The 13743-nt window shown below is 39.3% G+C and overlaps 1 pseudogene; it reads right to left on the bottom strand.

Annotated features, from left to right (window-relative positions):
• Nucleotides 1–9348: 9348 nt before the first annotated feature.
• On the bottom strand, nucleotides 9349–11391 carry LOC129562711 (cytosolic phospholipase A2 pseudogene; annotated as a pseudogene).
• Between the last annotated feature and the right edge of the window lie 2352 nt (nucleotides 11392–13743).

The raw sequence follows: 13743 nt of genomic DNA, 5'->3' as shown, positions 1-13743 counted from the left end.
TGCTGGAAAGGGTGTGGGGAGAAGAGACCCTCTTACACTGTTGGTGGGAATGCAAACTAGTAGAGCCACTATGGAGAACAGTGTGGAGATTCCTTAAAAAACTGGAAATAGAACTGCCATATGACCCAGCAATCCCACTGCTGGGCATACACACCGAGGAAACCAGAATTCAAAGAGACACGTGTACCCCAATGTTCATCACAGCACTGTTTACAATAGCCAAGACATGGAAGCAACCTAGATGTCCATCAGAAAATGAATGGATAAGAAAGCTTGGTACATAGACACAATGGAATATTACTCAGCCATTAAAAAGAATGCATTTGAATCAGTTCTAATGAGGTGGATGAAACTGGAGCCTATTATACAGAGTGAAGTAAGCCAGAAAGAAAAACAACAATACAGTATATTAATGCATATATATGGAATTTAGAAAGATGGTAATGATGACCCTATATGCGAAACAGCAAAAGAGACACAGTCCTTTGGACTCTGGGAGAAGGCGAGGGTGTGATGATTTGAGAGGGTAGCACTGAAATGTGTATATTATCATATGTGAAGCGGATTGCTGGTTCAGGTTTGATGCATGAGACAGGGTGCTCAGGGCTGGTGCACTGGGATGACCCTGAGGGATGGGATGGGATGGGGAGGGAGGTTGGAGGGGGGTTCGGGATGGGATGGGGAGGGAGGTTGGAGGGGGGTTCGGGATGGGGAACACGTGTACACCGGGATGGATTCATGTCAATGTATGGCAAAAACCACCACAATATTGTAAAGTAATTAGCCTCCAATTAAAATAAATTAATTAATTTAAAAATAAAATAAAATGACCTAAAATGTGGGAAAAAATAAATAAATAAAGGAGGTCATGGTGCTTTGATCAGTTTTCGAGGTGAGGGGAATTTCATAGCTTAAAGGTTACTGGAGAGAACCGATACTCCAGTTTTGGCTGATACTGAGGCTGCCAAAAAGTTTCCAGACTGAAGAAAATAATTATAGAAGTTGGTTATTTGCATAAGCAAGTGTCTAATTGCAAGGAAACAGCAATTTATTGGAAAAAATTGCCAAGAAAAATCATTAATTTCAATAGAAGAAAGGCAGGCTAAGGAATGTAAAGCACTGAAGGCCAGGCTAACCCTGTCCTATTATGAAGAGCTCTGGTAATGCTGTTCTTAGGCCTTTACGAAGGCACATTCAGCAAACCCAGGGCATGTAAGGACATTGTTAAGAATACACTTCCTGTTGTGTTTAATTCACATCCAAGTGGTTGAAGTACCCACGTGATTTTTTTCTAAGTTCGTAAGTGGATATATTAGTCCTTTAATGGAAAAATACTGTAGAGAAAATAACCATGATAATAGGCACCTTTTGGTTGTCAATAATTGTGCTGCTTATCCACCCGGCATTATTGAGGATGGTGGTAACATTTGTGTTGTGTTCTTACCACTGAATATAACATCATTGCTTCAATGTATGATCCAGCCTGATAGCTAAAATTAAGGCTTACTTGACACAAAATGTGATCTGTTTTATTATAAATGCTATTTCCTGAAAGGGAAACTCCAAAGCATCTTTATCAGAGATCTGGAAAGACTACAATACAAAATTAACAATCATCAACCTTGGAGATGCTCTTGATCAACTAACAATCTCAATGAGAAATGGCATTTGGAGGAAACCGTGTCCCGGAGCAGTGAACCGACAATAATAAATACAGCAAAAGTGACTTTGTGTTGGTGGAAGTTGGCAAAGATGAGGTGGAAGAGGTTCTGGCATTCTATGACCAAGGTGAAGAGTTATCTAGGAGCTGGCCATGAAGCTCTCCTGTGAGCTCTCACCGTGCCTGACAGAACTACAGTTACTGGAGAAAAGCGTGACTTCAATTTTGAAAGTGCACGAAGGTTTAGGGCAGTTTTGCAGGATGTTCTGAGGACCTACCAAGACTTCTATGACCTTGTTGTGTGAGGCTAAGTAGTCAAGCATACTGTCATATTTCAAGCCTTCTACATCAGCCATGCAAACATGTAGGCCGGCAGACACAGAAGATGTAGATGTTAGTGACCTGTCTGTCCTGATGAGTCTAGATGACGATGAGATGTTAATCGGTGACCCTCTTCCTCTCCCTCCAACCTGTCCGCTAGCCACCACCACCCCAACTTCTCATGACTCAGCCTAATACACCGTCATCACTACCTCTTGGCCTTCCAGGGTGCTTGCTGTCTTCCCGATGTGGATAAGTGAAGCCACATTTATTTCTACTTTATCTGGCCTGTGTGTTTATCATGTCACTCTAGTTTTTACTATATGTTCCAGTTATTTTAGGTTTATGTGTTATTTGGTATGATTTGGTAGGTTATTTATTGGATCTGGGAATGATCAAAATATTTTCCATTTAAAATAATGATCATTGTTTCTTTGCTTCACACAGTATGGGTTTATGAAAGGCTTCCTAGGCCTGCTCTACTTTCAGATAGTGAGGGAAACCAGTATTCCACAGCAGAAGAATCCTATCAAATAACTAAAACCTGATTTATACCCAGTTTCTTTTAGAGTATCATCAATTTTATGTCTCATGAATGCTCACCTGTCATAATTCATGTTGAATCTGGTGGGTAGCCAACTCTCCTATCTGATGCTACTATTTGATATCACACAAAAATATCTAGGGAGCCATAGTATTTCAGTAGTTCTGATTTATTGCTCTATATTACTTTTAGTCAATTGACCATTACCTGTTTTCTCCCCCTGGAGACCTAAGGAAAGAATGGGTGGGTGTAACACTAAAGCCCTGGAGTGATAATAACGGAAGGAAGCCAAAGGAAACTAGGCAGGCCCATCTTGCCCACCCCTCAGATGAAATACTTACACTGCGTCTTCATTGTACAATTGTATAATGAACTTTTTAAGTACTATACTGCAAATTTTCCCACACTGTTCGCCCCCACTCCCCTGCCCCAAGGCACACATGTCTAATATGGTGAATGCTAACTCTCCAAGGAGACTCCGTCTTCACTGGACCGATTCTAGGTCTTTAAGATGCAAAAATCAATGCTTTCAACTACAGCAGTACTTTCTCAAACTCAGTGGTGAAGGACAGTTTTTAAAAAGTTCTAATCTATTGTGGGTTGATACTTTTGTAAAATATAGCAAAACGTGTGAGTGAGTAGGAGAGAGAAGAGTAAGGGATGCAAGAAGTTTCTGAGTAATATGAAATGGGTGCATGCATGCTCAGTCGTGTCTGACTTTTTACAGCCCCAAGGACTGTAGCCCACCAGGCTCCTCTGTCCATGAAATTTTCAGGCAAGAATTCTGGAGTGGGTTGCTATTTCCTCCTCCAGGGGATCTTCCTGACCCAGGGATCAAACCCTCATCTCCGGCATTACAGGCAGATTCTTTACCACTGTGCCACCGATGATTACCCCTCAATACTTTAAGAGATACAAGTTAAAGTTTGGATTTAAAAAAAATTACTTGGCTATTTGAACTATACTTTGAGTTCAACTGACCATCATTAAGTTAGTATTAAGATGGGATACAAGATACAAAATCCAATTATGCATCATTGTTAAATTCTTTTGAGGGTGTTCATTGCTAGTGGGTGCCTTTCAGGCATCCTACAGCATAAGTAGGAAGATGCCTACATAGTTCTTTAAAAATCAATCAAGCTAGCCTATGCTGAACTATGTCTAATCGTCCATTGGTGGAAACACAGGTATATCCTCGTCCTGAGCTTGAGCTTGAAAGAAACTTTTATTCATAATGTTAAATTCATTCATTTTCTCACTGTCTCCAAAGTTCCTGGGACTCAAACACTTTCTGCATTCAGTGTTTATAAGTGTTTTTGTGGCAGGCATAGCTAGTTGTCAATCCAACAGCCATTCACCCTTCTTCCTTACAAGTGAACCCAAATTTTGCACAGGGTATCAATACACCTAACTAAAAGTATGTACTTCCCACCCTTCGTTATAGCTGGGTGACCATGTGACATAATTATGGCCAAAGAAGTTTAAGTAGAAGTCTAGAGGCAAGGCTCCCCGGAAAGCTATTGCTTTCCAACAGAAAAGGACAGATGCAGACTTTGACCATGAGGCAATCACGAAAATGAACACCACGTTCAAATGAAAACAAACCAGAAAGAAGGATCCTGGGATGTTAGTGAATGACACTGTGAACTGTCAATCTCTAGACTTCTTTGAAGAGAAACATAAATGCCTTTTGATTAAGTTACCATCGTTGGATTTCTAGTTCACTGAGCCAAATGTAGTTCCTAAATGACAGTTATTTTTATAGAGAGTATTTTTATATAGTTCATATACTTTGCTAGATGTCTCAGTAAGTTTTAATAACCTAACTTTTAAATGAATAGAGCATTTACTACACTAGACATATTGGGTTGGCCAAAAAGTTTGGGTTTTCTGTACAATGTTACAGAAAACCCAAACAAACTTTCTGGCCAACACAATACTCTATAAGAGTTTCACCTCATGAAATGATTGATAATAAAATAACACTAAAGCTAAGAACTTCTGAATTCTTGGTTTGGTTTGCAGTGGAAGATTTGAAGATATATAATTTTTTTCTTGACCATTTTTTGTTTTTTCTCTCTGTGACTGGTCTAGGAAAACTTCCAGTTAAGAAACATTTCAATTGGCTCAGAGATGAAAGTTTTATACCCTCCAACCTGTTCTCTAGAAGCCAAGGATTAATTAATTGACAAGTGTACAGAGATTAACACATTTAACTTACTAGGATTTGGCAAAGAAATTGTTGTGGATTCTTTTCTAATCAGTTTAACAGAAAATATTCCTGATGTGTGTTGAAGTTTTTGACTTTTCTCCTTTCCCTTTGGCAAATATTAGCCAAGAAGTGGTGTATAGACGACGTTGTATCCATGATGGAAAGGGGAGGCTGACTGTGTGTGTGTGTGTGTGTATGTATGTTTGAGACCCCATGGACTGTAGCCTGCCAGGCCTCTCTGTCCCTGGAATTCTCCAGGCAAGAATACTGGAGTGGGTTGCATTTCCACGATCTTCCCAACTCAGGGATTGAACCCAGGTCTCCCGCATTGCAGGCAGATTCTTTACTATCTGAGCCACCAGGGAAGCCACATGTTTGCTACCTGGGTTCATTTGGAAATTAGAATTTGTTACATTTGCAGATAACTTTGATTCAGACTTTTACAAATGAGTTGTGAACCTAAAATGCTCTAAAACAATAAAATCTGTGAAACGAATCGCCAGTCCAGGTTCAATGCATGATACAGCATGCTCGGGGCTGGTGTACTGGGATGAACCAGAGGGATGGGATGGGGAGGGAGTTGGGAGGGGGGTTTAAGATGGGGAACATATGTACACCCGGGGCAGATTCATGTCAATGAATGGCAAAACCAATGCAATAATGTAAAGTAAAAAAAAAGAAGGAAAAAAAATAAAACAATAAAATCTATTAAAATGAGCAGAATACCTGTATACTGAGGCTTTGCACACACACCCAAGATAGCAAGTGTTCAGTCTTTGCTTGCTGAATTGAATGGTAAGAGCATTAGGGGCATGAGAAAGCCCTAGTAATTTACAGACAGATGGCTGGAGTTGTGCAGAACTGTGGAACTTACAGAGTGTACAAGGTGAAGAAAGTTTTGTGAAACATTGGTGATACGTGATTTTTCCATGGTCCCACTGCCTCCCAGCATGAGATGTGATCAGCATATACCTGGCAAGGATGCAGTCACCCTGCACTTGTTTCTTTCCACTGAATCCAAGCTTGACTCCGTAATCCCCAACTCTTCACTTTCTTGTTACTCTCCCTATCCTTCATGATCCTCAGCACAACTGTTCCCGTTGGTCACAACCAACTTATAAAACCATCATGTGTAATAAAATTAAATCATCTGGGTAAGAACCAGTGAACTGGGGGCACAGGAGGCCTACATTCTTAATATGGTTCTGCCAATATTCTTCTTCATCCTTATTTCTAAAATATGCATAAAATCTTTAAAGGGAAAGGCTTTCAAGGGAATATAGGGTACCATCTATTTGTTTGACCAAAATGTATGGAATACCAGTCATGTGCCAAGCATGGTAGTGGACTCTGGGCATACAATCAGTTCAGTTCAGTTCAGTCACTCAGTCGTGTCCAACTCTTTGTGACCCCAAGGACTGCAGCACACCAGGCCTCCCTGTCCATCACCAACTCCTGAAGTTTACTCAAACTCATGTTCATTGAGTCAGTGACGCCCTCTAACCATCTCATCCTCTGTTATCCCCTTCTCCTCCTGCCCTCACTCTTTCCCAGCATAAATGGTAAGTGAAAATAGATTCAGTTCATTGTCATTTACAGTCTAGTTAAGGAGACAGACATTAATCAAAAAAATCACTTGTAGTTCTAGCATTTCTGAATTCCTATGCAATATTTCCCTTGTGGCTCAGCTGGTAAAGAATCTGCCCGCAGTGTGGGAGACCTGGGTTCGATACCTGGGTTGGGAAGATCCCCTGGAGAAGGAAAAGGCTACCCACTCCAGTATTCTGGCCTGGAGAATTCCATGGACTCTATAGTCCATGGGGTCGCAGAGAGTTGGACTGAGTGACTTTCACTTTTTCTTTCATGGGATATTTAGATTAACTAACTGTGCTTAAGACTAAAGGACTTGAAAACTTTCAGAAGGTATAGTTTAACATGTTTCTCATAAAATGAGATTGGCAGCACAGAACCATAGCATCCATTGAATACAAATTATTTTGTAGAACTACAAGTGTTAATATGTAATGGAAGTTATCTTTTTTTAAAAAATGATGAAGACTGTCAAAGAAAATAGAGTAAGGAAAGTCTTGCAGCAAGGTCTTTAGTTCCTCTAATTAGATTTTTAAAAATAAGCAAAGCAAATTCTCTTCTAGAGAATCAAACCAGACCACTGGGACAGAATAAACGTTTTTTCCTTGTTAGGGAACCAAAACATACTTAGAACTTTTCTCCCAATTCTTCCACACTCTGGCATTCTCCCTGGAGCAGTTAATTTCACTCAAGATCGGTGCAACACTGTATATCAACTGTACTTCAGGTAAAAAAAACTAAATTAAAGAAAGATAGTGTAACAAGATAGGAATGTTTAGACCACTTTAATATCATTATCCTTATCTAACAATATATAAAGTTAATATTCTATACTTATATTGCTTATCTTATTAATTTATATTTTAATATTTGTTAACATGTTGGAACAAATATAAATGATATAATAATATAGTATTATTTCCCCCAAGGTTCTTAGAAAAGTCTGAAGATCATTGAAGGTTAAGGGAAAGGAATGGGTTCTGAGCTAATGCACATCAATCTATCATAAAGGAACACAAGACAAGAACTGGGAGAAAGAAAGGAGTATCCTTATAGAAGGCAAGAAGCTTGCTTCTTAATTTAATAGAATTACCAAATGTGAAAGCACCTGGTAAACTTAAAAAAAAAACACTATAATTATCTGCCTTTATATTTGTACATATACAGAAGAGTATTCATTTGTGTGTGTGATATAAATAAACATATAATATATATGGACATTCTTGAAAAGTTTTTCAAGAGTTACATGATATTCTGTCCATGTTGGTTGCCACTGGAAAAGTGAACTGATCAGGACTTCACTTCTGTCAAATCCTTTATACTGAAACCTAATGACTTGCAGAAATAACACAGAGCACATTTTGACCAGAAGGTGGCGATAAAGCATCAATACTTTCAAAAGGTTCCTGGAGTAAAGAGTACTGGTAGGTTTTGTATATCCTTGTACATCCAAAGAGCCAGAATATTTTCTACAGCTTTGATCATCCAGATTCTATGGGCTACTCCTCACCCTCACCTGTCCCTGCCCTGGAGGACCCCCAGGCTCAGACAAGACGTGGTGGGAGCACAGTGCTCCAAGTGTTGCCATTGGAAAAGCTCAGGGCTCAGGGGGCAAGGTCATTTATCTGAAAAGTATGACCCATCTCAGAATTCTCATTTAACTTTATTATATGAGTGAAATGATTATTGGGGTATTATGGTCATTATTTTTAACTCTTTGATGAAGTTTTCCATGTGCCAATTTTACTACATCTAAGAATGTGCTTTCTTCTCTTCTTCATCTAAGCAATGGCACAGATATCCTGGGAGACATTGGATACCCTCTAATTTGGTCTGCTTGTTGTTCACCCCAAACAATCAGGGAGACGTTGACAAGGCTCCCTTTATTCTGGGAAGCACACATTAGCATTGCCTAGAATAGTCTAGATGGAGGTGAGTCTGAGTGAGCTCCGGGAGTTGGTGATGGACAGGGAGGCCTGTCTTGCTGTGATTCATGGGGTCGCGGAGAGTTGGACACGACTGAGCGACTGAACTGACTGACTGACTGAGAATAGTCTAGAGAGCCTGGGATCTGTTTCCTAATTATTGTGACACTTGTAAGGAAGACTTTATGCAGGACTACTGCCACAGGTATAGCTGCCAAGACTGTTGTAATAGGGAAAGAGATTGGACTCAACTCCAAACACAGAAACAAGCGGGGATTTATAGCCAAGGAACAGGTGTGGGGGTGGGGTGGGGGTAGAGGGGCTGGATGGAAAATTATTTGAGGAGTCCGATGAAAAGAGACAGGTGGGTGCATGGCTTGCGTACCAAAGACAACCTCACAGGCAAGTTGTTTATCTTTAGGAATTTCCTTACCCTGGGAAAACCAGCCCATTCCTAGGTCTATGAGGCCCTAAGTTGTTAAGGCATTATAAAAAATGGAAAAAAATTTAAAGTATGATTAATACAAAGTGCTTTGCTTCTAGCTTTTACAATACCATTTATGTCAACCAACCAATCACCCCATCAAATGAGAAAGCACTGAATTGACAAGATTATTTGATTTCCATTAACATAATAATCACCATAATATTTAATTAGTTTCTTCTATATGCTACCTCTTGAGCTAAGTATTTTATTATTTTTTTTCATTTGTATACAGATGTATTTATTTCATATATGCACATATAAATAAAAAATAGTGTTGTCTCATGGCATGAATAAATCCAGTCAGTGAATTACACTCACACACAATACAAAGTCATTTAAAGATTGAACCGTTAAATATTCTAAGAAAGGAACCACCTTTTAAAAAAGAGGACACATAGATAGTTGGTGAGGAATGTCTAAAAAATACAGTATATGTCCCTATATTTGCATCAGGAAATTCATACTGATAGAAAATGTAGTTGAGCTATATTTTTACAAAATCGACATCATCTGTCAATCTAGCAAATTTTTACAAGTATTGTTCTCATGCAGCTAAGTAACTGCAACCAGTTTCTTAAGATCAGTGCTAATACCTCTCCTGGGCTTTTAAATCCAGTTGTCGTGGAATTTCAAACTGCCTCTGAATCAGAAATTGCTACCCTTTCCAGTACACAAACTATGCTGTGGGTTTGCTTAGAAACTCCTTGTTGAAGAATCTTCTTGCCTCAACACTACTGAGGGAAACAGAGCAACGAGAAGGATTCTGCCTTCTATATTCAATGCTTTCAACGATAGCATTCTTTATTACATCAATGTTGTTCAGGGTATTGAAGTACATGAGATCATGCAGCCTTTTAAATGCTTGATTTGGGTATTGAAAGTAGAAGGTCGAAAACGGTGATTCAGGGTCATCAAAAATATCAAAATCAGCTATTTCTTTCTCTTCATTAGTTTCTCTTGGAACACCTTGAACGGAGGACTGGAGTCATTCGGTCTTGCAGAAAAGTCAAAGGAGATGATGAGATCAGCTCCCCTCTGTGGTCTCAGGATCAATGGGTATGGAAGGTTAAATGTGAGGCCACTGTCCACCACATGAAGCTTTTTACTTTTGACATCCAAAGGCTCATATATCTGCTCAAATTCATCAGGATCTGCGACAGCGGCATCCAGTTCGTATTCATCCAGGGACTCTTGCGTGGTAAAGTCTCTCAAGGGAGACATTGGATAGGATGTATTGAGATTCAAGCCCAGCATGAAGTTGTGCACCTTCCCAGCATGTCCTTCTCTGGTATTGAACAAAGCTGAGTCACTCACCAAGGCCATGAGCATACATTGGACCCAACTTGCTTGATTATCATTTTGATATTCCCTTTATGCTTCTTCATTTTCAGTGCCTTTGGGTTCTTGTGATTTGTCATCACTGTCTGAGCTATCATTACTCACAATACGCTTTGCTGTAATATTTTCTAGTTCTTCTTCCATTGTGGAACCTTTACTTTGTGATCCAGAAACTGCCAAGACTCTGTTGAACAATATAGAAAAGGCACTACCCCAGACACCCATTAAGAAATGCAAGGGGTTTTCATCATATTTCTTTACAACTGTTCCTATAAAAAATTTGCTTCCAAATAAGTCAGGTGCCATAAAAGTACCATATTTAGCCATGCCAATCTCAAACAGACTAAATTCAACCCAATCTGCAAACATCAGCTCTGAGACATCGGGTTTGACATGGAGACAGGTGAAAAGAAGCAAAGGACACGGTCCAGTATTGACTTTTTCCTTCAAACTACTCAAGGTTGTGTTCATTCTATTGTGAATTAGTGTTTCTCCTATTAACATCCCGAAGATATCAGTAAAGGTGACAGGTTGTCCAGAACTTTTTTTCCTCCATAAAGACTCAACATATCTTTTAATTTTCTGTGGTGTGAGAAGTAAAAGTGGGTTGTGGCTGACATTTTTCATTAGCTCTTCGTTAATCTCCTCTGGCCCTTTCTCTGGAAAATCAGGGTGAGAATATAGGGTTGACATATACCATGTGGACCCAGAAAGACCAGCAATGTAGGTGGCACAGTCCAAAATCCCTGATTCATACAGCGCCTTCATCACACCAGAGAACCCCACCATGGCTCGAAAGCCCCCGCCTGAGCCCAGTATGGCCACCACAGGCACATCACATGTAGAATGCAAGCCTTCACTATTCTTTGGACCCAGCAGTTTCTTCGTGTTTTCCTTTATGTTTTCCTTTCTCTGTTGTCTGAAAGCTTTCTCCTGGTCACACAGAGCCATACTAAATCGGAGGTCTGGGGATGAACAAACTGCAAGAGACATTTCCAGAATCATTTCAGTGACTTGATTGAAAATAAAAGGAACCTGTTTCTTCTCTCCCACTTTCATAGAAGATATGGGAAACGTTGTCGTCCCAAGAGTTTCATCCAGAACATAATTGGCGTCCATTAACGTGATCTCTAAAACATTTTCCTGATTAGGATCCAAAATAAATCCAAAGGTCTCATTCCACACAGGGTTTATGTCGTTACTGAAGTGTCTTGTTCTCTTCCTGCTGTCAGGGGTTGAAGAGATGAAAAGTTCCACATAGGGGTCTGGAGTGTCAAGCATGTCCCCAGAGGTTCCCTTTGTCACCTCTGTAGCACGTAGCACCACTGCTGTGAACTCGTGGGAATAATGGTGCTCCACCAGAAACATTCTTTGCTTTTGAGGTTCTTCCTTTTTTGATCCTCTCCTCTCTGTGGCACAGACGACTGAGACGTTTAGATCATGCTTTAAAACGTCCCTACAGCTTGACTCTAGCTAAGTATTTTAAATGTGTAATTGTATCTAATTCACATATTTGTATCTTGATTATAGTGGTGATTATACACAGATCTGTACATGCGATAAAATACCATAGAATTATACACAAAGTCCTAACCAAATAATAATAATAATGCATGCAAAAATTAGTGAAATTTGAATAAGAATGTCTAGTCAATTGTATTGTGGCAATCAGTTTCCTGGTTTTGATAATGCACTATTTATCTAAGATGCCACCACTAGGGTAAAGCTAGGTGATAGATATAAAGGACCTCACAGTACTATTTGTATAACTTCTTGTGATTCTACGATTATTTCAATTAAAAAGTTAAAAGTCTTTGAGGCTAATACTGTTATTACTCCTATTTTATACGTGAGGAAACTGAGGCTTGGAAAGGTTAAGTAACCTGCCTAAGGTCATTCAGTTAGTAAGTGACAGAGCGTGGTGGAATTCTGACCCAGAGCTGATGCACTATCAGCTTCCCTTCAACAGAGATAATCTTCATATAAAATAGTAATTCCTGCTACTCACAGAATGTTCTAGGTTCCAATATGGTCTGAAAATATGTAAATAAATTCAATAACATTACAGTGCTTGAGAGTTCAACTTCACACACTTAAAAGTATAGGCATTGGGATGGGTCTATGCCAAGAAACAATGAAATGATGACATATTTTATGGGCTTCTTTCAACAAGAAATTGTAAAATGTCAACACTCTTTTTTTTTTACTATTGTAAAACACCAGTCACTAGATTACCAGTTGTACAAAGATTTTCTTCATCTACCAAGAGAAATTTTAGACCTGAGTCATAAATAACAGATAATACATTTATTTTATACAACTCAGTCCTCTCTAATGGAAAATAAATTGTCAACATATTTCCAGAATTCTAATTCCATCATTGGTGGATGAATCATAGCATTTTCTATGACACACTTGTTAGAAGCCTTTTTACTTCATTTAGTTTTAATTACAGAGGCAGCATAGAGCACAGGATCAATTGAGTGCTCATCTCTGATCTCAATGTTTGGAAAATGTCAGAAATACAAGGTAATCATAGACCCAGTGCTTTGCTTTAATATATTATGTGCCTATAGAATTAAATTCATAAAGTATAAGTCAATGACCGCCACAGTTTTACTAAATGTTTTGTGTCATTTCCTAAATGTTCTCAATTACATTTTACCTTTGGCTATTTCTTTTATTTGGTTTAGTGTGACCTGGTCTTATGGGACTCAAGAATTGGATATCAAAATCCACAAGGCCTGGGGCAAGCCATGCCTCAGTGTAATGCAAGGCTGTGATCTGACTAGGTTAACAGACAGGAGGAGAGGGTGTCGTGCCCGGCTCAGTACAAGAATCGCCATAACCCTCAATTCTAAACTGTCTCTAGAGGGCAGATTGTCTGTAACAGGGAGGGAGTCGGGGGTCGCACTGTGGGTGAGGGCTTGATGATGACCATCGCCAGCTCTACCCTGTTCTGGCCGCCTACCTGCAGCGAGGAAAACCAGAGTTTGATTTCATCAACCAATGGCTTAAAATAAGATTTTGAGAATGTGCTGTATGGTTTTCTGTGTAAAATGCTATGCGGGTTAACTGAATATCACTTCCAAAATAGGGAGAAAAGGAAAGAAAAGCTAGCATGGGGTCACTAACATTCTTTGAGCATTCTACAGAACTCCCATGTAACAAGATTATCTTCATTTTTTGTCTTACTCATTGGGACTGATTTCAGTTTCATCAGTGTTTCTTTACTGGTGTTCACTGTTTCGTGTTTCTTTACAATTAACCTAGACTTTAATTGTACTCAAATACCAAATGTCATAGAATGTTTGTTCATTTTAAACAATGTTTGTTCATTTTAAAGTTTTGAATATTTTCTCAGACACATTTTCTTCTGTATGTCAAAAGAATGAAGCAGGTTGAATAAGTACAGTTTTCTTTATTGTGTCCCACACATTTTTGTTAAGGATACAAAAAAGGTCCTGTGCAACCAGCCACCAGGCAATTCTCCCAGCTCGAGATAGAGTTAAGGGTTGCTGCACACACACAAGACACTGTGGGTCCCTTTGATACGTGGACCCCAATCTGACAAGACAGTGAGCAGAAGCCAGGAAACACGATCTTAGCTGGCTTTGTGAAGAAAAAAATCTGGAAGTAATACAGATGAAAACCTGGGAAGTACAT

The sequence above is a fragment of the Moschus berezovskii genome, chromosome 9 (genome assembly GCF_049115385.1).
Source record: "Moschus berezovskii isolate FMDL1 chromosome 9, NW_MosBer_1.0, whole genome shotgun sequence".
Taxonomy (NCBI): Eukaryota; Metazoa; Chordata; class Mammalia; order Artiodactyla; family Moschidae; genus Moschus; species Moschus berezovskii.
This window is presented reverse-complemented; position numbering and strand designations above follow the sequence as displayed.